This window comes from Choloepus didactylus, chromosome 4 (assembly GCF_015220235.1).
Source record: "Choloepus didactylus isolate mChoDid1 chromosome 4, mChoDid1.pri, whole genome shotgun sequence".
NCBI classification, from domain to species: domain Eukaryota; kingdom Metazoa; phylum Chordata; class Mammalia; order Pilosa; family Megalonychidae; genus Choloepus; species Choloepus didactylus.
In genome coordinates this window covers 86,217,402-86,245,169 of record NC_051310.1, presented here as the reverse complement: position 1 = coordinate 86,245,169, position 27,768 = coordinate 86,217,402, and positions in this window count along the sequence as shown.

The window sequence follows — 27,768 nt, the reverse complement described above, 5'->3', positions numbered from 1 at the left end:
GATTTTTAAAATGATGAACATAAAATTCACCACCCTAGAGTAGATTAAAAAAGCAAAATACAGCACATAAAAAGGTAAAAACAAAAACAAAAACCAAAAAGTAAATGAGAGAAAAATAGTTATAGCACTAAAGCCTTGCAGCCAAAATGTATAAAACAATACGATAGGCATGAAACAACAGATCATTCATGACGATAAATAAAATTGATTTAAACTCTTCTACAAAGGCCCTTAGATTTTATCTAAAGACCAGGCAATTATAGTCTATTAACAATGGATGCATCTAAAATAAAACATGGCAAGACAAGAAAGAAAATAAACTAAGCAGAGTTAGTGATGTTACCTTTTTAAAAAAAGTAGTCTTCAAGGCAAAAGCACTAAATGGAAGAAAGAGAGTAATTTTATACTGATAAATTGTATATTTCACAATACAAGTACTTTTCAAGTGTTTACAGTATCCTGATTACTACTCTAAGCACTGGCGTGAATAATTTCTCAAAAGCCCTTTGAGATATGTATCATTGCTATTTCCTCATTTCAGAGGAAGGGAAACTGAGGATCAGAGAATCTCACAATTAATCAGGGACAGGGTAGGAATGTGAGCCCAGAACTTTATGCTTAACCACTGCACACCCCTGCATGCCCTCAACAGCCTAACATAAAATAGATATCAATCAATGGTTGTTTAAAATACAAGGAGAGGTTTATGGTAAAGTGGAATATTATTTTTAATAATCTTTATCAATGCTTGTCAGGAAAAGTTATGAAAAGATAATATTGCCACAAGAAAATATCAATAGATTCTAAATTTATTGTAAAACTGTTTGGGCCAAGTTCTCTCACTCCAATGCTATAAAAAAGGAAAACTAATACAAATTATGCAAAAAAAAAATCTGTCCAATCACTTAGGAAATAAGACAAAATAAACCTTCTCAACTCTCTCAAACCTAAACCCTTTCTCTAAATAGTTTATTTAGAAAATAATAAAAAGAGAAAATTTTGTAACAAGGTGTATGCAATGTAGCTAAAGTAGGACTTAGAGGCAAAATGATAGCGGTGAATGATTTCACTTTTTTAAACAAATAAAAACTAATAAAGTAACCATCTCAGGAAAATTAGTAAAAGAACAATAGATGTACAAGTCAAACAATGGACAAGAAGTTATAATTAAAGCAGAAATTCTGATTTAGAAAATGTAAAAACCCCAGTGTAAAGGACAAATAAATCTAAGAGCTGGTTTTCTGGATGAATCTCTGGGAAACTTAAGAAAAAGGAGAAAACAGAAATTTAGAAAAATAAGCAGCTAAAATCACAGATTTGGAGGAGATTTAAAAATTGTAAGAGAATAAATAGTATAGAAAAAAATAGAAAGTTTCAACAAAACAGATGATTTGCTGGGAAAATTTAAAATTGAATCAAGAAAGAAGAAAAAAAACTCAAACTGATGTATGAGGAAGAAATGTAACAATGATTGAAGTGTTTATTTGAATACCTATTCCAGGACCAGACAAATTTCTGGTGAGTTATTTTAAACTTTCAAAGAAGAGTTCATTTTTATGCTTAAAGACTCATGGAAAAATCCCCAGTCTTATAAATGTGAATTAATCCTGATCTTAAAAGTTACCATAGATAGCACAAATAGAAAAATTATAAGTATACTATATGGATATAGATGCAAAATGTAAAATCATACAAGCTAAGTTCAAAACTGGAATTTATTTAAATAATTCAAGTATGGTTTTATGTGAAGAAATCTTTCCATTAGAGCCAAATCCAACTTGATAATATCAACCAATGGTGAAGTACAATTGATAAAACTAACAATTATGATTTAAAAGGCTGTTTTCATAAAATATACTAAAATTACTAATTTTGCCACATATAAGTGGCAAAACAATAGTTGGAAGACATAATGGGGAAAAGGATTATATTAAGCCAGCAACTAATAACCAACAACACTGCCAAAAAATGTGTGGAAACTGTATGATAAAAATTCCCAAATTTTATTGAGATATTAGAAAAAAGTCAAAGAGTGGGGAGATGCATTGTTATATATGCCTTACTGATGTAAAGATGTTAATTTGTCCCAGGTTAAATTACAAGCTTCATAAAATCCCAATCAAAATTCTCAATGTAATTTTTTTTGAGGAGCTTGAGAAAATCAGTTTCAAAAACAAGCACATGGGCTGTGGGGGAGAGGGGAGGAAAAAAACAAATTGATGACCAGATATATAAAATGTACAAAGCTACAATAATTAAGCCAAAAGTTTACTGGCACAGGAGTGTAATAGACCTATCAGTCATAAAGGGTAGATAGTCCTTCAACGCGAGTATATGTAAGATCTTAGCATATGAGAAAAGAGGACATCATGCAATGAGGAATGGAGGGCATTTTTCAACAAATGGTGCTGGCTCTTTGGGGGAAAATCAAATCGGAGCTTCTCCTTACTTCAAAGGCCAAAATAAATTCCAATTGGAGCCAAGATTTAAATGTAAAAATATTCTGTGATATTAGTAATCAAGGAAACACAAATTAAAATGAAATTTCACTTTTTTTTCCTGTTATATTTAGTAAAGATTTTGAAAAGCCACTTGTTTCGGGAAGAATATGGTAAGGAAGGCCCTTCAAGGGCTCCTAGTAGGAATGTGAAAGGATTCAGATCTTCTGGAGAGCTACATTTAATAAAAATCTGTAAAAACTTGAAACTCGTTGACCTACAAATTACATGTTTTGGCATTTACCCCTGGGAAATAACTAGATACAGAGTCAAAGATTTACACACAAATGTTGTTATTTCAGTGGTATTTGTAATAAGGAAGGCCTAATAATTGAGAGTTTGTTAAATGTTTTATGATCCCATGATGAAATACTGAGCAGTCAATAAATAAAATTTTCATGGAGTATTTATTGACATGGTAAAATATTTATGAAATAATGTTAAATAAAAAAGCATTGATAAAAACTATATATTTAATATGAACTCAATTTTATTAAAAATATATAAAAGTGAAAAAACTGCAAAGAAATACAGCCAAGTTTTAGCAATTGGCCATCCCTATATTTTCTTTATTACTTTATTTCTCACATTTTCTAAATTGAGAAAGCAGTGCTTTTGTGATTAGAAAAAGAATTGTAAAAAATACTACCACCAAATAATTACAATAAAAAAGAGTTAAAGGAAAAAAGTGGAGTCATAAATTTTCATAAACATGTTTAACTTTTAGGGAATGGAAAAGGACGTTGAAAACATACAAGAAGTGGAAAAATCATAAATGCAATTGTCTGTAGATGTAATGCACAAAAAAATTAAATTCTGCATGTCTGAACATCCAAACCAAATTAAAAGCCTATCAACAAGCTGATAAAAATACCTGAAACAAAAATGACGAAGGCCACAATAAATAAGGAAAAAATCCTTTAAATATAAAAATGGGCAAAGTATATTAATAGCTAATTCAATAGAAGAAAAAAATCACAATGCTTAATAAACATAAGGAAAAAGATATGCCCAAGTAATCAAAGAAATGAATATTAAAAACTACCAGGAAATGCTATATCATTGAAAAAAATTTACAGATATGACAAATGTTCCTAATATAATATTAAGAGGGAAAAGCAAAACAGTAAATACACTATGTATCAAAAATATATGAATGGAAGGAAATACACCAAATTTCAAATATGACACCACCTGACCAGTGGACAGGCCTTCTTCAGAGAAGACAGGAAATCTGCACTGAAGGGCAACAAAGAAGAGTTTCAAGAATTTACCACTGGTGTAGACTCTCGGGTTTCTCACGGCTTTCTGGAGCTCTTGAGGTTCAGATGGGGATTGCTTTGGGTTGTCATGGAGGTTCCCTGGCTCCATCCCTCTTGCTTCCTCTTGCTTCTTCCCACTTCCTCATCTCACCCCCTCTTTCTCTTTTCAAGATCACCGTCATTAAACTTCAACTGCAAAAGCATTGGTGTTTATTTATTTTTTATCTTTTTTTTTTTTATTATTGAGTTTCTGAGCATTTAAAAAAAGAATCTGGCAGCTGAAAGTCCCTCTGTCTTTTACCTCAGTAAGAATTTCTACTAAAATATCCCCAGTATGTGGATGTTCACCTTGTTTGGCCACTTCTGAAAGTGAGCTCACTTCTTCCCAATTAATCCATTCCATTGTTCTACAGTTCTGGTGGTACAAAGTTCTTTCTCACATGAGCTGAACTCCTGTTTCCTACAATTACACACATTTGTCCAAGCTCTGGGCTATGAAAGCCCTCAAAAACAGACATAATCCCATTACAAAATTTTTATTGTAGAAAATACTAAGAAACAAAATGCAGAAAACAAAAAACACTTGTAATTCAGTTATGCAGATATAACTCATCTTAACATCTTCTGGTGTGTACTCTTCAATATTCGTTCTCTGTGCAATTAAACACACTTTTCAAAAACAAAGTAATACTTGGGCATATTTTAAAAAATTTTTTTGGTAAAATAAGTATAACATTTGTCATTTTAACCATTTATAAGGTACAATTCAGGGGCATTAATTACATCCACAATATTGTGTAACCATCGTCAACTATTTCCAAAATGTTTTCATCGTCCAAACAGAAACCCTGTTCCCTTGAAGAAATAACTTCCGTTCCCTAGCCCTAACATCCCCAGCCTCTGGTAACCTCTAATCTACTTTCTTTCCCTATGAATTGGGCATATTGGTTTTCAACTTTTTTCTTTCACCTAAAAAGATACAGATCCCTCCCGCGAGGTGTCAGCTATCTATTCCTGAAAATCTGAAGTTCTGCACAAAGAGCACGAACCAGAATCTGCTTTGCTTTGTTTTAAATGGGAAACGTTATAATGGGTTGCAAATCAACTCCAAACGTCCAACCTCTGTCAAAGGGCTGTTGAGAAGATTAAATAAATAGAATTGTGATAGAGTGTGTGGCAAAATACCTGCTCTAATTATCTGTGGGGAAAGCCGGATTTCTTTGTGACTGAGTTGAATTTCTCTATCGTGAAAGGTCTGTGTATGTGGGAGGTGATATGTCTGAGAGTGGTATGTTAAAATCTATTAATGTAGAACTGTCTATTTTTCCCTTCAAAACCTGTCAGTATTTGCTTCATATATTTTGTTACATCTTCCTGTTGAATTATCCGCTTTATCAGTATATAATGACTTTGTCCCTCAAAACCATTTTTTTTTGGTAGTGATAGGATTTTTTTTATTGAGAGTTCACAAACCAAGCAATTATCCAAAGAGTCAAAGTGTACAATCAATTGCCCATGGTACCATCATATAGCTGTGCATACATAACCACAATTCATTTATTTTCAATTTTTAGAACATTTTCATTGCTCCAGAAAAGAAATAAAGACAAAAAAAGGAAACTCAAATCCTCCCATACCCCTAACCACCTCCCCGCCATTACTGATTCATAGTGTTGGTATAGTACATTTGTTACTGTTGATGAAAGAATATTAAAATACTGCTAACTGTAGTATATAGTTTGCAATAGGTATATATTTTTCCTATATGCTCCTCTACTATTAACTTCTAGTTATAGCGTCATACATTTGTTCTAGTTTGTGAGAGAGATTTCTAATATTTGTACAGTTAGTCACGGACATTGTCCACCACAAGATTCATTGTTTTATACATTCCCATCTTTTAACCTCCAACGTTCCTTCTGGTGACATATGTGACTCTGAGCTTACCCTTTCCACCACATTCACAGGCCATTTAGCCCTGTTAGTCATTCTCACAATGTGCTATCATCACCTCTGCCCACTTCCAAACGTTTAAGTTCACCCTAGTTGAACTTTCTGCTCGTAATAAGCAACTGCTCCCCATTCTTGAGCCCCATTCTATATCCTGGTAACTTATATTTCATGTCTATGAGTTTACATATTGTATCTAGCTCCTATCAGTGACACCCTGCAATATTTGTCCTTATGTGTCTGTCTTATTTCACTCAATATAGTGCCCTCAAGATTTCTTCATCAACCCATTTTTTTAACGGTGGTTTTGTTCATACACCATATACTCTGTCCTAAGTAAACAATCGATGGTTCCCTGTATAGTAATGTATTTATGAATTCACCACCATTACCACTATCTGTATAAGGATATCTCCATTTCTTCCACAAAGAAAGAGGAAGAGTCAAAGAAGGTAGAAGGACAAAAGAAAAAAAAGACAAAAGAAAAAAAAACCTTGACAACTAGGAAGCAACAAAAGGAAAGATAGCATTAAACCAAAGTAGAATAAAAAGTCAGACAATATCACCAACGCCAAGAGCCCCATACCCCTCCCCTGTGTGCCCCCCATATGCATTTAGCATTTACCAATATTAAAGGGAGCATAATACATTGTTTCTGTTAATTATAGTCTCTAGTTTGCATTGATTATATTTTACCCCCATTCCCACCCTATTTTTAACATCTTGCAATGTTGACATTCATTTGTTCTCCCTCAGGTAAAAACATATTTGTACATTTTATCACAATTGTTGAGCACCCTAGGTTTCACTGAGTTATACAGTCCCGGTCTTTATCTTTCCTCTTTTCTTCTGGTGTCCTACATACTCCTAACCTTCCTCTTTCAACCATACTCACAGTCATTTTTGTTCAGTGTACTTACATTGCTGTGCTACCATCTTCCAAAATTGTTTTCCAAACCTCTCACTCCTGGCTTTTCCTTTCTGTCTGCAGTGTTTCCTTTAGTGTTTCCTGTAGAGCAGATATCTTTTTCACAAACTCTGTTGTTGCCTGTTTGTCAGAGAATATTTTAAGCTCTCCCTCATATTTGAAGGACAGTTTTCCCAGATATAGGATTCTTGGTTGGTGGTTTCTCTCTTTTGGTATCTTAAATATATCAACCCACTTCCTTCTTGCCTCCATGATTTCTATTAAGAAATCTGCACATGGTCTTATCCAGCTTCCTTTGTATGTGATGGATCGCTTTTCTATTGCTGCTTTCAGGATTCTCTCTCTATCTTTGTTGTTTGATAATCTAATTATTAAGTGTCTTGGTGTAGGCCTATTCAGATCTATTCTGTTTGGGGTATGCTGTGCTTCTTGGATCTGTAATTTTATGTCTTTCATAAGAGATGGGAAATTTTCATTGATTATTTCCTCTTTTATTGCTTCTGCCCCTTTTCCCTTCTCTTCTTCTTCTGGGACACCCATGACATGTACATTCCTGCATTTTGTGTTGTCATTCAATTCCCAGTGATGTTGCTCATATTTTTCCATTTTTTTCTCTATCTGTTCTTTGGTGTGTAGGCTTTCAGGTGTCTTGTTCTTCAGTTCCTGAATGTTTTCTTCTATCTCTTGAGATCTGCTGTTGTATGTCTCCACTGTGTCTTTCATCTCTTTGTTTTGCCTTTCATTTCCATAGATTCTGCCAGGTGTTTTTTCGAACTTTTGATTTCTACCTCATGTACACCCAGTGTTTTCATTGTACACTTCATATCTTTTGTCATATCTTCCCTAAACTTTTTGAATTGATTTAGCGTTAGTTGTTTCAATTCCTATATCTCAGTTGAAGTGTAAGTTTGTTCCTTTGGCCCATAACTTCATTTTTCTTAGTGTAGGTTGTAGTTTTCTGTTGTCTAGGCAACTTTTCTGTTGTCTTGGTTACCTGTGCCAGTTTGGATGTATTATGTCCCACAGAATGACATTATCTTTGATGCAGTCTTGTGTGGGCAGAAAACATATTGGTGTTGATTGGGTTGGAGACTTTTGATTGGATGTTTCTGTGGAGATGTGATCAATCAATTGTGGGTGAGCTCTTTCATTGGATAATTTCCATGGAGGTGTGGCTCCACCCATTCAGCATGAGCCTTGATTAGTTCATTGGAGCTCTATATAAGCTCAGACAGAAGGAGCGAGCTTGCTACAGCCAAGAGGGACACTTTGAAGAATGCACAGGAGCTGAGAGAGAAGCTGCAGTTTACAGAGACATTTTGGACATGGCCTTTGAAAGCAAAATTTTGCTCTGGAGAAAGTTAGAGAGGACAAACACCCCAAGGGCAACTAAGAGTGACATTTTTGAGGAACTGCAGCCTAGAGTGGAATGTCCTGAGAGAAAGCTATTTTGAAACCACAACTTTGGAGCAGATGCCAGCTACATGCCTTCCCAGCTAACAGAGGTTTTCTGGGCACCATTGGGCATCCTCCAGTGAAGGTACCTGATTGCTGATGTGTTACCTTGGACACTTTATGGCCTTAAGACTGTAACTGTGTAACCAAATAAACCCCCTTTTATAAAAACCAATCCATCTCTGATGTTTTGCATTCTGGCAGCATTAGCAAACTAGAACATTACCTCAATCAGGTTTCCCCAGACCAGGACGGGCTCAGATCTCAGAAGGAGGCAATAGTATCAGGTCTCCCTGAGGGTGTGTCTTAGAAGATTGATACACCCTTTGAAGCCTCAAGTCACTGTGCTTTTCTGCTCAGCAGGTGGCACCTGTCAGCCTGTCACTCTACACTGGTGTAAGGAGGTGTGGCTCATGGCTGTCTTCCCCCAGGCTCTGGGGTCTGGTTCTGAATGGGAGATGGGTAGTAGAGTTTGGCACCACCTCTTTCCTCTTAGAGAGGATACATCCCCTGGGGAGATGTCATTTGCATTCGAAAAGTCTCTCTGACTATGCTATCTCCACCCGTGTCTGGGTCAGAGCACTGGGAACTGAAAATGGTTCAGGCTTTCTCCACTGAGCCAAAAATGGGACAGAAAGCCCCCCTACAGGGCCAGTCCTTGGCCACCCTCAGTTTCACCCATAGGCCAGAGATAGCACCTGGTCCTCTGGGCTCCCCCTCCATCCCAGAGAGGTCCTCTGGCTCTCCAAGGTCAGTCGTCACCAAAAGCCTCTGTCTGCTTGTTGGGGATTCATAGCTTGTATCGAGCAGCCAACATTTGTTATTTAAAACCTAAGTTGGAGCTTGACTGAGGTATATTTGCTTGTTCAGGGAGTGCTGCTCTCTAGCACAGTGAGGCTTTGAAGTTCGGGCTGCTGTGGGGGAGGGGCTCCAGGCTTGAATCTGCTGTTTTTACTTATAGATTTTATGCTGTGATCTCAGGCATTCTTCCCAATCCAGACTGGTGTATGATGTGTGGACAGTCCAGTTTGTCCCCCAGCAGTTATTTCGGATTATTTACTAGTTGTTCCTGGTTGTTTGTTAGTTGTTCCAGGGGGACTAACTAGCTTCCACTTCTCTCTATGCTGCCATCTTCTTCTGACTCTCCCTCATAACCATTTTTGACTTAAAATCTATTTTATGTGATTTTTAGTATAGCTACCCCAGTTTTCTTTTGGTTACTTATATATACTTGCATGGTATATATTTTTTCCCACCCTTTCACCCTCGATTTACTTGTACCTTTGACTTTAAGGTGAGTCTCTTGCATACAAAATATAGTTGGGTAATGCTTTTTATATAGTCTGCCACCCTCTGCCTTTTGACCAGAGAGTTTAAACCATTTACATTCAATGTCACTAGTGATTATACAGGACCTTCTTCTGACATTTTGCTATTTAGATTTTGTAAGTCTTACACCAATTTTGTTGCTCACTTCTGTGTTAAATCCTACTTTTATATGTATTTGCTTTTTTGTGTTGTGCAGTATTGAATATCTTCTTATTTTTATCTGGATATATTTTTCATCTATTTTATTCATGGTTACCATTGGGTTAAAATTTAACATCCTAAATTTATAGCAATCATTTTGGTTTGATACCAACTTAACTTCAATTGCATGCACATATACTTTTTCTAAACCCCTCTGTCCTTCCACCATTTTTTTTTTGTATTTGTTACCAGTTATATCTTTGTACTGTGTATGTCCAAAAACATAGATTTATCATTATTTTTTATGCATTTGCATTTTTGTGCTGTAGGAAGTAAAAAGTTGAATTACATACCAAATAATATAATACAATATGGGTCTTCATAATTACCCAAATGGTTACCTTTACTGCATACCTTTATTTCCCTATTCTGCTTTAAACCACTGTCTAGTGTCCTTTACTTTTATTCTGAAGAACTCCCTTCAGCCTTGCTTATAGGGCCAGTCTAGTGGTGATGAACTCCCTCAGCTTTTGTTTATCTGTGAGTGTCTTAATCTCTCCCTCATTTTTGAAAGAGAATTTCACCCAGATATTAAATGCTTGACTAGTGGTTGTTTTCCTTCAGCACTTTAAGTATTTCAACCCACTGCATTCTTGTCTCCATGGTTTCTGATGAGAAATCAGCACCTAATGTAATTGGGGCTCCCTTGTACTTAACATGTTGCTTTTCTCTTGCAGCTTTCAGAACTCTCTCCTTGCCCTTTGCATTTGATAGTGCAATTGATATATGACAGGGTGTATTTTTCTTCATGTTTGTCCTGTTTGGTGTTCTCTCAGCTTCTTGGATGTTCATAGTCACATCTTCTGCCAAGTTTGTGAAGTTCTCTGTCATTATTTCTTTGACTATCCCTTCTGCTGCCTTCTGTCTTTCTTCTACTCCCATAATGTGAATATGGATGTGCTTAATTGTGTCCTATAGCTGTCTTAGGTTATTTGTGCTTTTAATATTTCTTTTTTCTTTTTGTTCTAAGCCTGACTCATTTCAAGTGTCTTGTCTTCAAAATTCACTGATTGCCAGCTCCAATCTGCTCTTGAAATCCTCCTGGGCATTTTTTCCTTTCAGTTATTGTGGTCTTCAATGCCGGTAGTTCTGTTTGGTTTATTTTTAAAATTTCTATTTCTTTACTAATTTTATCACCTTGCTCATTCATTGTTTTCCTGTTATCCTTTAGTTTTTTTTCTCTGTACTTTTCTTCATCTCCTTGAGCATTTTTTAGATTATTTTTTAAAAGGCTTTGCTTGGTGTGTTCACATTTTCATCTTCTTCATTGGTGTTTTCTGTATCTTTATCCTCTTCCTTTGGATGTGCCATCATTTCCTGTTTCTTTCCCTTTGTTGCATTTTAACATTTTAAAATGTTAACTTGTGATTTACTCCCTGGGATGTCTGTTTCTTAGTTTTGTAAACAACTGGTGATAAACAGAGATTTTCTTGAGCTTTAGCCCTCCTATCAGGAAGGTCTGCCCAAGGTGAATGCAGTGTGCAGGGTTTTCCCTGTCTGTCTGAGTCTGTGTCTTGTCCCAGGCTTTTGCTTGTTACTTGTTTTGGAATTTCTCTGTTTACAGGAGTTTGGTTGTCCCCTCTGCTTCCCAAGAAACAGACCTCTCTCCCAGATATTTGAAGCCAACAGGCCTTTGTCCCAGACTATTTGTCTCTACCAGTTTTTATACTCCTTTTGTTGTCTCATGCTGCTTTTTTCCTGGAGGCAAAGTCCAGAAAGGACTTTCCCAAGTCAGTCTTTCCCAGCCAACATAGGGCCAGGGATCCATGATGGGGACGAAGACTAGCTCCAAAATGCCCTGGGGAGGGGATCGAGAAGGGCACCAAAATCTTCTCTGATGGCTCTCCATAGCTGAGCTTTCCTGGCCTGCCCAGCTAATGTAGCCCTTCAGCTACCTGTCAGGACAGGTTGAGACAAGAGCCAGTACCCAGTGATCCAAATTCATTACTCAAAAGCTGTGATCAGAGATTGACCATGCCCACACTTGTTCTTGGGGAAGAGGATTTTTATGTCCCTTTCCATCACCAGCAGCTAGCCAGGGACTGGACCACGCAGGGGACCGCTGTGAGGGTAGGGGATGGGTGCTGGTAGCCACTGCATGCAGAGAGCAATTTACAGTTCTTTACTGTAATTCATCAGTCTCTTCCTCCTGTACTTCCCTGGATGCTGTACAGTGTTCTTCTGGCCTCTGGGATTTCACAATAGTTGTTTCAGGCAGTTCCTCTCTGTTTAGTAATTGTTTTTGTGGACGGACTGAGTCCTGGAGCTCCCTACTCTTCCATCTTCCATGGAAGTTCTCCCTGTACAGATGGTTTTGAGCAAAGGATTACAAATACAGGGTCCAGGGTAGGTGGGGCTAGTATAAATGACTATTTACCTAGTGTGCTGGCATGATTCTTTGTTACTGGTACCTAGTGAATGGGTAGTGCTGCTTGTAAAAGATGGGTAAGAGGAAGTGAAAATTGCCAAGTTGGTATATTTCTCCAGCCTTGTGGGTTTAGAATTCCTTCTTGGAAAGCCCTGCTGTGACATTCAGTAGGAAAGTCAGGAAGCATAGAACCCAGGGCCTAGTTGGCTGGCAGGAAAGCAAGGTTCCCATGGGCATTTATGACACAGGCCAATCAATAATGCTGGCAGGCACTCGGGCCTCCTGGAGCAACACGCTCATTGTATAAGGCTGTGTGGGTGGTAGCACGCTGTGAGAAGCAGCAGCTGGGGTGTGCATGCATGGAATGCTATTCCTTGCCAGGTCGGAGTCATCACTTGCAACCATCCCAGGCAAGCCAGGGGTACGAAAGGCTGTGGCACATGCCCATCTAAGTCATTTCCACCAGCTGAGAGCTTATGAATTGCAAAGAAGGGAACGTCTGTGGGAGGGCCCTGCTGGTGCCTAGCTGGGAGGTCACTCACTGTTAGAACAACAGGGGACGTGTCACTCTCCTAGGAACACATGAGATTGCTTTGGGTTGAATATGACATGATTTTACGGGGAAGATTACAAAAGCCCAAGCTGAGACTTCAAAGCAAAGAATAATCTTCATAGCTCCAGTTGGTCCCCCAAATTCTGTGTTGGGTCTACCCTGCTTCTGATGCTTGGTATAAAGACAGATGACTCCAAATCCTTCTGCTGGGTCAGGTCCCAAGAAGCCATCTGGTGAGTCCATTGGTCTTCCGGCAGCACTGCTTTCAGTGCCTTAGCCATATTTGCAGAGAGGGCTTGCCTGGGAGTTAATTTCTCATATCCCAGGGCCTATCAGAACAATACTGAAGCTGAGGCTGTGGAAGGTTTGCTAGGTACCAGGCACTGGGTAAACATTATGTGAATGACAGTGTGGGGATAAGGTTCAAGCTTGAGTGTTAGATTGCCTGGGTTTAAATCTGGCTCAAGTCTTCATCACTTTTTTGATGGTGCTAGGCATCTAACCTCCGCAAGTCTCAGTTTCCCTGTCTGTGGGGTGTGTGTGTGTGTGTGTGTGTGTGTGTGTGTGTGTGTGTGTGTGATAAAAGTACCTCTGAGTTATTGTGAGATTTAAATAAGATAACCCATGGAGCATGCTTAGAAAAGTGACCACAGTACAGCAAACACTTAATACATGTTCTTGGACCACATTCCAGCAAAATATGAGGGAGAGTCATTGCTATGATTTGTATGCAGGTGGGGGAAGCTGACCTAAGGGCATATATCTTTTAAGTGCTTGAATCAAAATTTAAATCCAAGCAGGCTGACACTGCCTGAACTTTTAACCACAATGCTCCGTGATTTAACTGAATCAAACTAATTTAAATTTTGTCACTCTTGCTGTTATGACTGATGATTGATCTCAGTGTTTCTTAGTACAATTTAAGACCTCTATCATTTATTTGGCCCTAATGGATTAAAAAAGGCTGTTTAGGATTACTTACCCCATATTTCATTCTCTTGGAGAGTTTAATAAAATCTGACCTCAATGTCTCCTTCCTGGCATAGAAGGGTCTAATTCTTTGTCACCGGTCTTGGAAAGAGTTACCCTTCTCCACTCCCTGCCACCTCACCTACCTTCCATTTCCTTATCACCTCCAAAAAAGAAGTACCTGTTGGGAGCAAATATGCTTACTCTGTACCAAGGGCACCCATTCCCATGAAAATGTAACAGAGGAGGATGACACAGGCACGGAGAGTTGATTTGGTTGCCGCCTGCATTTATCTGGTTCAACCTGATTCCTTTTAGGCTCGGGGAAGAGGGCTAGTCCTTGTTTATTTTATTGCAGTTTTGGTCTTCCCTGCTTGGGAGTTTCCCTCCAACAAGTCTCTTGCTTGCATTTCTATATACCCGCATCCTCCAGGTGAGACTACATCTCAGCATACTGCTGGGTGAGAGGTGTGGATGTGGGCAGGAACCTCGCCATGCTGCCACACGGCCTCAGACATGCAGGCTTTCTTAATTCCAGCAGCACACTGCCAAGTGCCGATATTCACTGAGGTGCTGGCCGTCCTGCTACATTTGGCGTGCAGAGTTCAAGTTTTCTAGGTACTCCTCAGAATTCATTAAATCTGCCTGTTGAACATACACCAGCCTGTCAACAGTCAGCGAAGAGAGGTGCCTGAGAAGTCCAGGACCAGGATGGGTGACCAAGTGGAAGAGAAAGAGTATTGGTTGCAAGTCCAAGACCTGAATTCTAGGCCTGTGCTAATCAGGTGGACAGACCTGTGGCATTGGGCAAGTTCCCTTGCTGGTTTGGAACTTGGTTGGACAATGTGCTCTCTAGAAGGGGCCTTTCCAGTTATAGAAGGCTGTGATTCTAGCATTTGGAAAGAGCCATGCTTTCTAGTTTATTCTAGGAATAAAGAGCAGAACTCAGTTTTAATTTAGCTTATCTTTTCTTGGATTTTGTGACTCTCAATTTCTGGTCCTTTGTCTTTCAGATGGATATGATGATGCTTTCCCTTGCAGGATGTCTTAGGAGCAGTGCTCATGTATAAAGAGAACCATGCCCAGCGTCAGCACATAGCAGGAGCCCGATGCAAGGAGGGAGGTCCCCTGCCTGTCCCAGCATGCCGTTAGCCCGGCAGCTCTTTTGTGTCTACAAATATCCAACACCACTGAGGCAGGGAAGCCGCTGGTGATAGGGATAAAGGTAACTTAGAAAGAAAAAGGGAAGCTTGCTCACGCTCATTGTCTTCCCATGGGGCTCCTTAGCAGGAGTTGGCTACCTTCTCTCACATGTGCTTTGAGGGAAATGGACTGCTCTTGTTGGGTAATTAATGTCCTGGGTAGAGCCAAGTCCAGGGCACAGAGTGCCTTTGTTTTAGGCTTGTAAATTTCAACACAGGTTGGAAGGAACAAAACAACAATTCATGAGAGAGACAGCCCCTGTCTGATTCTGTGGATTGAGCCAAGAGAGAGACTGCCTGCAGCCCAGGGAGGGGATGGGTGAGCTGGGCAGCCCAGGCAGCAGAAGGACCCAGAGGAAGCTCAGAGACATGGAAAGGCAGACTATAATAGGCAGAAGCCAAACGGTGTCAGTGCAGTTGGTGTGTCCAGGTAAATGCTAGGAAGCCTGCTCTAGGATAGACCCAGGTGCAGTGCCTTTTCTGGCCCCCCTCCACTCTTGGCTGCCTGATGTCTGTAGATACAAGCCATGATTTGAGAACACTGAATGCAATTTTGCCAACACTGCAGATCTATTTCACATTTCAATCACTGGAGGTGCATATCCAGCTTGATGGATGGGTAGAGCTGAGTCTTGATGGATGTGTAGGCATTTGCAGGACAAAGGGATTAGGCAGCAAAGGAGAGTTCTAGTAAAGAGAGCAGCATGTGAGAAATTCAGGGGCTTGGGACAAGATGGCATATATTGAGAGGGAGGAGTGACAAGAGAAGAAATAGCCCATGGTTAGTGTTCTTAACTGGATGTCAGGTGGGGGGGTCTCTGCTCAAGTTTCAGCTAGACCACTGGGGTCCACAAATGCCTGGTATGTCTGACAAGCTGGTGAGACAGGTCTATTGGAAGTATATTTACAAGAAGGACTCTGGAGCCTACCAGGAGAGAATCACCTTAAAGGAGGAGGAAGTTAGAAATTACAAACTTGATTAGAAACACAACCTCAGTTATTGAAGGGGAGAGGTGATTCTGAGGACAGTGTAGAGTTTGTCCCTCCAATTGTCTCCTGGCCTAGACCTACAAGGAATAATATTTGTGTTCTCTGGACATGCAAGATCAGGATTGGGGCAGGGAGGCAGGGAGTTGTGACAAACTATGAAAGTTATTTCACTTAAAAATTTCTGATGATGACACATTGGTGTATAAGCAGCACCACTTTGCCATTCTTCCAATAGGGCAGTGAACAGTCTCCCCACTTTGCAACTGACCCACTGAGCATTGGCTCTGGTGAGCAGTAGATGCACATGGCAGGCACAGAATTACGCAGCAGTGGCTGGCACTCACCTGGAACCCAGGAGGAAGAAGGTATCACTCATAACTCACTGATTTGCTCGTAAACTCATGTGAGTTGCCCTAGAGACTCCCATCATTATTTGGGGGCAGATTTTCAGAGAACTGGTTCTGTATTAGCATATGGGGAAAAAGAGCCATCCAAAGACAGGCTACACTTGCCTTAGATGTTTTAGGAACTAATTTTGTGTAGTGCAGTGTGGCAGGCACTGTTGATTGTTTCTGTAGTCTCCATTTCCCACTCTCTGGCTTCTAAAAACATCCTGAGTCATTCAGGTATCCTCCCCGCCTCCAGGCATTTCGTGTGCTCTTGGCAAAGCTAATCTCATTCACAGTGATCAGGGGTAGCCTGGTTGGTTGAATGGTCATTCCATCCCTCTTCCCAGTGACTGGCTAGTGTTGGATAATGGCCCAATTGGTCTAGTTAAATACGGAGAGAGGCTAGTGATGGGCCCCTGAGAAAGTTATCCACCTTCTTCTAAGACATTCTCTTAGAAGCAGCCCCTCTCCCTTCCTATGGAAATGGTTGTTCACCAACCAGAGGACCAGACCAGCTGCAGCTTTCTTGCTTCCCATCTTGGCTGAAAGAGAAATGGGCCAGAGGATGGCTGGGAAACAGCTGCAAAGCCCCTGAACTTTAGCCAACCCTAAAAAGACTGCCATCCGTTTGGAACTTCTTGGTATATGAGTCCATAAATTTCTCCATTGTTTATGGCAGTTTGAGTTGAGTTTTCTGTTATTTGAATTTGAAAGTTTCCTGATAAGACTGATTTGGCAGATGTCTGTAAGTTTCCAGGAAAGATTTCCTGGACCAGATAGTTTCTGTTAGTCAAGGATATTTAAATTCTAACAGAGGTGATCCTGCCCACCACTTTTATGTGAGGAGGTAGCGTCGTTTCCCCCATCAGGGCTTGACTGCAGATGGGTCCCAGGTTTGGGGAATCAGCTGCCTCTGGTTATATCCAGTCCTGGCTGTGAGAACATTCACACCCTAAAGTGTGATGGAACGGGTACTTTTAATGAAGGCAGATTCTGAGCACCTGCAACTTTCTGATTGCTGTTTAGGTCATGCATTCTTCTGGGCAGAGGTGGACAATACACTCAGCATGTCTTTGATCTGTGGGGTCTCAAAAACACTTGTATTTTATAATTTACATAATATATCATATAAATGATCCCAGGATAGGTCATCTTGGAGGAAAGAAGTAATATAATCCTTATTGCTACATTGCTTCTCTGATCTATTCCTTTCCCTTTTGCAAGGGATCTTCACACTACCCAAATATCCCCGAGAGGAGGGTGGTAGGAACAATCTAGTGCCTTAAAAACTTTTGCAGTCTCAGAACCGAATCCAAGTGTGACTGTTTTAAAACATGTGGCTACAAGTTCTTTGACACTTCTTCCCTTGAGAGGTGGGGTCTCTGTCCCCTCCCCTGGAATCTGGGCTGGCTTCAGCAACTTGGTTTTAGCCAGTAGAATGTAGTAGAAGTGATTCTGTGTGGCTTTTGGGGTTAGGTTAAAAAGCTTTCACCTCGTTCTCTTGGGATGCTTACTGTGGGGAAATAGACTCTAGTTCCCTGAGGCCAGCATGTTGGAGAGGCCACGTGTAGGTGCTTTGGCTGACCGTCCCAGCTGAGCTCCCAGCTGACTGCCTGTCTCAGTTGCCAGCCACGTGATGAGCCATCTTGTACATCCAGCCCAATCTCGCTGGACTGAAGTCAGATGACTGCAGCCCCAGACTCCAGCAGCACAAGAGACTTCCAGGAAGAACCATCTAGCCAAGCTTTCCCTGAATTCTGCAAAATTGCGGGCTAAATAAAGCCATTGTTTGCAGCCACACAGATTTGGGGTAATTAGTCAGAGCAATAGTAACCAGAAAACCATGTTTTTTGTTTTGTTTTCTAGATTTGTACTATTAGATTCACCCTAATTTTGTGGAAAAGAATTTTTCATCTCTTTTTCTCAAAGATAGAAATACATAGCATTGCTTCCAGAATTCTACCTTGTTTGTGAGTCTTTTGGTTGCAAGTCATTATAAAACACTCAAACTAGCTTAAGAGAAGGGAATGTACTGGAATGACACAGGGGAAGCTCGAGCGTCCAAGGGCAGGTAGTCCCTCTGTCTCTCCCACCTTTGTAGGCTATTGTACCAGGGTTGATCGGTGTGGGTCGATGGAACACAGCTGAAGTGATGGTATGTTACTTCCAAAAGCAGGTCATAAAAGCCTGTGTCTTTCGTCTAGAGTTCTCTCCCTTTCTCTTGGCTTACTCACTCTGGGGAAAGCCATGCTGTTCTAGTTTGCTAATGCTGCAGAATGCAAAACACCAGAGATGGATAGGCTTTTATAAAACGGGGGTTTATTTCACTACACAATTACAGTCTTAAGGCCACAAAACGTCCAAGGTAACACCTCAGCAATCGGGTACCCTCACCGGAGGATGGCCAATGGCCTCCGGAAAACCTCTGTTAGGTAGGAAGGCAGCTGGCATCTGCTCCAAAGCTCCAGCCTCAAAACGGCTTTCTCCCAGGATGTTCCTCTCCAGCAAGCTTGCTTCTCTTCAAAACATCACTCCCAGCTGCACTCTCTTTTCTCTCTTTGAGTCAGCTCATTTATATAGCTCCACCAATCAAGGCCCACCCCGAATGGGTGGGGCCATGCCTCCATGGGAACATCTCATCAAAATTATCTCCCACAGCTGGGTGGGGCACATTCCAAGCAAATCCAACCAACACCAAAACTTCTGCCCCACACAAGACCACAAAGATAATGGCATTTGGGGGACAGAATACACTCAAACCGGCAGACATGCCATGAGCAGTCCTCTGGAGAGGCCTGTGTGGTGAGGAACTGAGTTCTCCTTCCAATAGCCGTGTGGGGGAACCATCTGGATGTGAATCCTCCAGTCCCAGTCACGGCTTCAGACGGCTGTAGCCCTGGGCAACATCTCAACTGCATGCTCATAAAGGACCCTAAATCAGCACCATCTACCTCAGCCTTTCTGAATTCCTGACCCTCAGAAAATTGAGATGGTACGTGTTTGTTGTTTCAGTTGCTAAATTGTGGGGTGATTTATTACACAGCAATAGGTGCAGTAGAAACAAAGTCATAGAACCCTTTTCATCTGGCAAGCAGAAGAATATGGAAATCCCCAAGGGAGTTTCAGCTGATGACTTTCATCCAGCCCCCAGTTCATTTAAAGGGCGGAGCAAAATAAGCCTGTTACTTTTATCACCTTGGCCTTGGTGGTTCCCAAACCGAACCTACCCCTGTCCCCCATTCCATCCCGACATACACCCCAGATAGAGAATTTCACTGTGGGGAAATGTGTATTTAAAATCCATATGCACAGTATACATTGTTATATACTTTGGTATTTCATTTTTGATGGGGAAGGGTCATGGAAAGGAAACTAGCATTTTTTGGATGCTTTCTATGTGTTAGGCTCTGTGATAGATACTTCATATATTTAATGGAGAGAAAATGTAAGTCCACCTCAAAGTTTCAGAGCCTGTGCCTTTAAGGAGGAGTGCTGACAATCCATATCAGTTTTAAAGGGTGAGTCAGAATAAGAGACCTTCTCTTTCAACACATGAACCTGTGGCCATGGAAATGTAGGACACAGGGTAGAAAACTAGATAGTCCTGTACAATATGGAGATGAAAGCTGAGTTTCTGGGGAATCCTAAGGATGAAGGCATTCCAGAAAACAGAGAAGCAGGAGATGTAAGGAGAATCCCAAGAAGTAATAGGTGCATATGGAAGGGTGCATGCTGAGGGACATGGCAGAATGCTGGAACCTATAGGAAAGGTGGACAGTGGGAAATTCCTGGTGCAGGCCAGCCAAGAGGTGAAAGAAACACAACTCCCAATTTTAAGTTGTTTGGGTTTCAGCCATGTCATCCACTTCCCATGACCCCAAATCATCAGCCAAGCCTGCTTCATACAAATGCCCTCCGTGACTGTGTTTTGGGGCTGAGCTGGCTGAGGTGCAAAGTCTCGACTGGTACAGAGTAGAGAGACCAGCTGAGGAAGCGGGAGACAAGTGAGATGAAAGTTTGTGAAGAGCTGGAATCTGGAGCTAAAAGTGAGCAGAAGAATGTAAGGCTCTGGAAATACTGGGGAAAACATGGGACTTTGCCAGGACCTAAGGCTGTGCTTGAACCAATTTTATTTAAATTTCAGAGGACAGGGTGTCCTCATTTGACATCTGGTTTTCAATTATACTGTTTCAATAAACATGATCTCCATTTTACAGGAGAAACGTTGATAAATTGGCCCAGGTCAAACAGCTCCTGAGAGGTGGCTCTGGTCCAAGGCTCTCCATTCTCACATCAGCAACACGGAGGACCTTGTAGGGTCCCCAACCCATATTATCAAAGACTTCTTTCTGCTACCCTAGGGGTCTGCAAACTTCTTTCTGTAAGGGCTAAATAGTAAATATTTTAGGCATTTTGGACCATTTCTGTCTCTGTCGCAACTACTCAATTCTGCCACTGTAGGTGAAAGCAACCACAGACGAAATGTAAACGATGGGTGTGGCTGTGTTCCAATAAAACTTCATTAATTTGAATTTCATATCATTTTCATGTGTTGTGAAATATTATCCTTAGAAATTTTTTACCCTAAGCCTTAAAAAATTAAAAACCATTCTTAGCTCATGGGCCATACAAAACCAGGCAGCGGGCTGGATTTGAACCCACTGGCCATGCAGTGCTGACCCCTGCCCTGAACCACGTATGTCAACAACATATCCATGAGAGAGCTGTTGGGGCCAGGGGTGTGCTAAGTATTGGCATGACAAAGAGGTGTCATTGTGGTTTTTCCCCTAGGAGATATTTGCTGAAATCTGCACAAGGTTCATCCCAGACAAATTATGCATTGCAGTCCCCACTCCTTTTAACCTGACAGTCCTAAATGAAACATCACTTTCCTCAGATAAATCACACACCCCCTCTTTGCCTCATTTGCTGTGTGCATGTGTGTGTGTGCGTGTGTGTGTTTAATGAAAAGGCTTGCCTAGTTATCTTCAAGTTTCCTTATGACTCTTAAATTCTCAGATTCCATAAAAACATAGATTTCCAGGGCAAAATTTTTCCTTGCCTATCCTCTTTCTTTCCCCCTTGCTTTCTTCTCTTCTCTCAAATCCTGTGAATCTCCTTCCTCTTTGACCCTGCCTCCTGTCTGATACTCTATTTCAAGGCTGGCAGGATTATCGTATCCAGAAGCATCACAGGAAAAAAAAAAAAAAAAAAGTGGAAATATCCAAGATAATAAAACAAGCCGGCAAGAGGTGAAGGGGTGTGTAATTGCTATTCTTTGTGTGGACGAGTAAAGCTGCATATTTTAACCATCTCATGATAGCAGAGATTTTTCTTTTCTTTTCTTTTCTTTTTTCGAGAGGCAAATGTAATACCTGCATGTTTCCTTTTTCCCCCAGGGTAAAAATAAGAGGAATTCATTTTCACTGGGATTAGCAAAATCTTTTTTCTTCTTTTATGTTGGTAACATGAGGTTTTAGCAGATCTCTGATCTCGGGCTGAATAAAAAACATAGCATTACAATGCAGCACTGAGGCTGGGGGCTTGAACCCAATCTGGATTACCGTTTACTACAGTGAGTGTTCTTTCACTAAAGGGGGCGAGTCTTTGGAGCTGGTGCTGAGGGGTGACCCCCTGCGACCCTGCCCACTGTTCCACCTAATCTGAGGCCAGTCCCTGGGAGGCTGAGCCTCGCAATCAGATGCCCAGAGGCAGCCGGCTTGCAATAAGCTGTTGGGTGGATGCAAAGCACCCGCCCCGCAGAAGCCACACGGAAGCCATGCTCGGCATTGAATGGGGAACAAATTGCAGTTAAGAAAGTCGGGCTGCTGGTTCAGGCATTTAACCTCTGTGAGTCTCAGTTTCTTCATCTGGACGCTTGGGTCAATCACGTTTGTGTCCCAAGGTCTCACCGGCCTATGTATACAAAAGGGATCACGGTGACACATTTGGGAGTTTGTTAACTTCTCCTTGATTAATTGCAGGACCTTGCCTTTTTCTCTCCCATCGCCTGCCTGGCTTTTCCGTTTTCCTTTGTTATTTCCTAGCGTTTTCAGGTGGTGATTTCGATGCGTGCAGACCCAAGTCCACTTGTATGCTCACATTTCCAATGCAGGGCTACAATGTCACCTGTCCTGAAGCAGAACTCCTGACCTCCAGGGTCTCACAGATTCATGTAGGAAAACAGCACATTTGGCTTTCAGCTCAGCTCCAACCCTGCTCTCCCACTGGGCTCCAACCAGAACAGAAGTGGCGGGTTTGCAATAAGCTGCTAGGTGGAAGCAAGGCGCCCGCCCTGCAGAAGCCGCGCCACACTCCCCATTTTCTTGTATTTCTTATCATTCCCCAAACACTGTGTTAACCTTCTCCCCTTTTAATCAAACAAAAGTACCTATTTCCTGCAAAAATGCTTAGAGTTCTGAATGCACAGCACCTTGCTTATGTGTCTGCTCTGTATTGACGTATCATAGGGCTCTAGTGATGATCCCCATGAATGATGGACGTAAAATGAGATTCACATTAGGGGTAGCCACTGTTTGCTGAGCACTGCCTGTCAGCCAGGTCAATGCTGAGCACTGTGGCAGCCTTATCTCATGGAACCCGCAGAACAACCCTTTTTCGGCAAGTGAGCATGAAATGTGGATGAGGTGGCAGCAGGATTCAAACCCAGGCAATCTGCTCCTAGGAACTGGGTACTTCGGTACCACGTTGTGCATGTGAATTACTTCCAGCAGAGACCAGCCTCGGGTAGCTCCCCAGGACCTGTCAATCATATCTGTCACTTTATGTCATCTCTACTGCTGGGAAACCCCATCTGCCTTCAAGAAAGGATGGTGAGCCAGGATAGAGATGTAAGAGAAGACTAACAAGCAAGGGGGATGGCAAGACTATAAGTGCCCACGGCATTCAGAGAAGCGTGGACAGTGGGCTGAGACTTTGAGGACGGGGGAACATAATAAATAGAGAAGAAGACAAGGGCAGTCCAGCAGGGCAAATAGAGCTGTCATCTCCCATGACAGAATTATTTGAGAGTAATAGTTTAAAATTATTTGGCATGCTAGTTTAAAAATATCCCTATTACCAATGCTATAGCTGCTATGGGAACCAGTTTGGTGGTTTCTCAGAAAGTTAAATCTAGAGTTATCATATGACCTGGCAATCCCACTCCTAGGTACATACCCAAAAGAATCGAAAGCAGGGACTTGAACAGATACTTAGACACCGGTGTTCACAACAGCATTATTCACGATTGCCAAAAGGTGGAAACAACTCAAGTGTCCACTGGCCAATGAATGGATAAACAAAATGTGGTACATCCATATGATCGAATATTATTTGGCTGTAAAAAGGAATGAAATTCTGTTACATGCAACAACATGGATGAACCTTGAAGGCATCATGTAGAGTGAAATAAACCAGACACAAAAGGGCAAATATTATGTGATTCCATTTCTATGAAATATCTAGAATTAGCAAATTCAGAGACAAAAAGTAGATTGGGGTTACCAGAAGCTGGGAGGGTGGGGGGGATAGGGAGTTGTTGTTTAATGGGTGCACAGTTTCTATTTGGGCTCATAAAAATGTTTGGAAATAGACAGTGGCAATGACTGCACAACATCGTGAATGTAATTAATACCACTGCATTGTCAACTTAAAATGCCTTAAAATGGTTAAAACGGCAAATTTTACGTTATATATTTTACTGCGATAAGATTTTTTTTAGAAGCTCCATTCCTGATCATAATGTGCCTGACAGACACACTAAATTCCTCCGTTGTGGGGACGTTGTGTGGTCCAAGGGCAGGGGTCTGGTGCAGGGACGATGATGGTGTCTTGCCTTAGCCTCCTGTTAAGGTGCTCCTACTTTCTTCAATTCCCAATGCTATTTTGTTTCTTAAAACCTTAAATAAATCCTAGAATATTCCTTTGATTGCCTTGATAACTCCCTTCAGAATGTCAAACTCCCCTACTGGCAATTGGGAACCTCCAGACTTTGTCCAAACTACTTTGTCAGCTCCACGTCTTATTTCTCTTCTATAAAAACACCCTCATGGGCTAAACTAATTCTAACCATTGATAAGATCTAATCTTTTCTTCTCAACTCCTTTGCCTCTCACTTTGCTCATCTATAAAATATGGTTATAATGATGATTGGATGTGATAATCAATCTGCAGTAAGGGCTCAGGACGCCATCTGGCACACATAGAAAACGATCCACATAGGAATTCCCAATGATCTCCACAACTTTTTTTAAGAGGAACTTCTTCTGACTGCTGTCTTTATCAGTAAATAGATGAAAGTATATCTTCTCAAAATGGATATAAATAGACAATGGCTGTTCAGATCTATCTAGCTCAGAAATCCCAGTGAAATTATTTGACAATTCAGTTCATTTCACCATTGTTTATTTTGTGCCCTCGATGCTCAGGGCACTGGGCAAGTGGGCATCCTAGGTGGAGGTTAAATGGCTTAATTCAAGACAAGCTTAACGGCTCCTGTTCACCCTTCAAGACTGAACCAGCTTACTTCTTGCAACAGCTCCCTCTGCAATGGTTCTGCCTTTCTCTGGAGAGTAGCTTCTTGTACAGCTCATAGTTATCCTCACCCACTTGGGAATGTCATCGTGGCCTGCCTGTTTCCTGGTATTTTATCCTGCTCAGCTCTACTTCCAGCTCCCCAAAGACTGGATATCCTGTGCATCCTGCTCAGTCCTGGTTCTTTTCCTTTATCCCATCTTCCTGGGTGGGTGGCAATGGCCAGGCTCTGTTCTGGCCATAGTGAGGCATATAAGTGAAGTTATTTCTATGTTTAGCTAAGGATGAACTTTCCCATTAATATGGAATATAATTCTTTTGATGGGAGGGTGAGATAAGTTTCTGATGATTTTGTCTGAGATCTGGTTGTAGATTCAAAAGACACCTCTAGGTACTCCGTTTTATTCTTTTAGAGGAAAGTTAATCCTGAGTGTAATGCAAACAAATAGACGAATGTAAAGTCATATAAACTTTTGTTTATATGATTCCTGTAAGTCAGGCTCCAGATACCTCATGTTTATCATTTTATTTCCTTCAGAAACATTGTAACACTCATAATACTAAAATGGAAATAAAGGTTAAAAACACTGACTCCCACAACTCTAAACAAATTGATAGCTTTCAGTTGTTGGCATTTCATTTCAGTTCCTTTTAGTATGTATATAAATGATTTTTCCATTGTTAGAGTCATAATAGAAATGACGGCCATATTCATTTAAAACATTAAATATAATAATGGTTGCATTATTTATTTATGTAATAATAATAAATTGTACCAATTCTAAGGGTGGTATGTTTTGCTTTCTTTTTCCTTGTACTGAATGGGGTAAGCCAGGCTGGGAAGTGATAACAAAATGATTAACAGCTCAAAGCCAGCATGGGGAAGTGGTGGTGGGATCCTAAGCACCAGTAGCCCCCAGACTCATTTCCCTACTGCTGTGAGGAGTGGAGCCTGCTGACCTCATGCACAGCTGGAGAGACATGACTAGTGTGCAGACGTAGAATGCTCGCTGAGCCCAAATTGGGAGAACAGGACGGCCTTTGTTTGACAGGCATTGGTGCCCAATGCTTGTAGAGTCCCAGTGCCAGTTGGACCTACCTTCCCCCGACAAGGAGACTGGGAGCTCCAGGCCTATAGAAACTCTTAAGAGTGAGCAGGCCCTATGAGCCCCTGCTCCTGCCCTAGTCATCCAAATGCAAATAATCGTTTTGCTGTGTCATTGGGTTTGGGCACTGTGTTTGCTGAGGGTTGGGAACTTAAGGCACCCAGAGGCCAAGGGAGAGTCTTGAGGCCACCCTGGGCTCCCAGCAGCAGAACTAAGGCTTCAGCTTGGTAGGCTGGGGGACGCAGGTGGGTTGTTGGTGACTGTTTGATGGCCCTTCATAACTTCAGTGATTAGCACATATTAGGACTCAATAAATGTTGGTTGGTTGAGTGAATGAATGGATGAATGAATGGAGTTGCTTTAGCAAGCAGTCACACTCCCTCTTGTTTGATAAGGGCTAAAATACACCATCCTGGCATCTTTCATTTCAGGTCATAAATGGAAAGCTGTGTGTGTGTAATGAGTATGTGTGTCTGGTAAGAGAGTATGTGAGTATTTCTGAGAGTGTTGTACCAGTTTGGATGTGTTATGCCCCCAAAACGCCATGTTCTCTGATGCAATCTTGTGGGGGCAGATGTACTAGTGTTGATTAGGATGGAATCTTTTGATTGAGTGTTTCCATGGAGATGTGACTCAATCAACAGTGAGTGAAACAATTGATTGGATTATTTCCATGGAGATATGGACTCTGCCCATTTAGGGTGGGGCTTGATTTAATCGCTGGGGTCCTATAAAGGCACTCACAAACAGAAGGACCTCAAAGCAACTGAGAGTGCCATTCTGAGGACAGCTGCAGCCAAGAAAGATATTTTGAAGATGGCCATTGAAATTAGACTCTTCTACTCCAGAGTTTGCCTTGGAGAAAGTAAGAGAATACCCCCAGATGCCTAGACAGAAATGTCCTGGGAGAAAGCCATTTTGAAATGCAACCTGGAAGCAAGCAGACACCAGCCACCTGCCTTCTGAGCTAACAGAGGTTTTCTGGACGCCCTTCCTTCGGTGAAGGTACCCTACTGTTGATGCCTTTGGACACTCTTATGGCCTTAGGACTATAACTTTGTAACCAAATAAACCCCTTTATAAAAGCGAATCCGTTTCTGGTATTTTGCATAATGGCAGCATTAGCAAACCGGAACAATCGTGTAAGTAATGTACGTGAGTATGAAAGTGTGTGAATGCGACTGGTTGTGGGTTTATGTGACTGTGTATGTGTGACTGTGTGAAAGTGTGTATGAGTGTGTGCAAGTGTATATGTATGAGAGTATATATGTGTGTGAGTACATGAAAGAATGTGTGTAAGTATATGTGTGTGAGTATGGGAGTGTGTGTGAGTGTGAATATATGTGTGAGGGTGTGCATGGATGTGGAGGGAGTAGGTGATGAAGAGATGGGCAAGGAAACTATCTTTTGCAATGCCTATACAAGCTAAAATATGACATACATGTTTTCATGTTCTCAACCCTGTTACGTGGTAGACATTATAATCTTACGTCTACCAAATGTAGAAATAAGATTCTGAGAGATTCAGCACCCTGCCCAAGGTCATTCTGGGTGTATCAGAGCTGAGCCATGATCTTCGGTCCCCAAAGCCAGGGACCTTCTCAGCGTATGTGCTGGAGAGCTTGGCAAGACGTTGCCTGGGCCCTGACGTAGTTTCAGAGTAAGGAGGCTGAAGACAGCGTCAGAGGAGGGAGCTGAGCCCTCTTGGTTCTGAAAAGTCCTGAGGAGGGAGTCAGGGAAGGAAGCTCCTTAGAGTCCCCGGTGAGGGGTGGGCAAGGCTGGACCCTTTAACTACTGTCCTTGTGGGAGCGCTCCTGGGCAAATCAGAACTTCAGGAGGAGAGAGTTCAAGGAGCAAAACTGTTTCCCTGCCGTCTAGATGGGAACATTTCAGTGGATGGAAATTTCCGTGAATGCTTGGGCTTTCTTCCTGGCTTTAGAAGGGAACAAATTTTAGAGCTACTGGCCAGATGGTCACCTTTATAGAAAGCACCCTGTGGTTATTTGCTTCCTCCAGCCTCCTTCCAGTAAGAC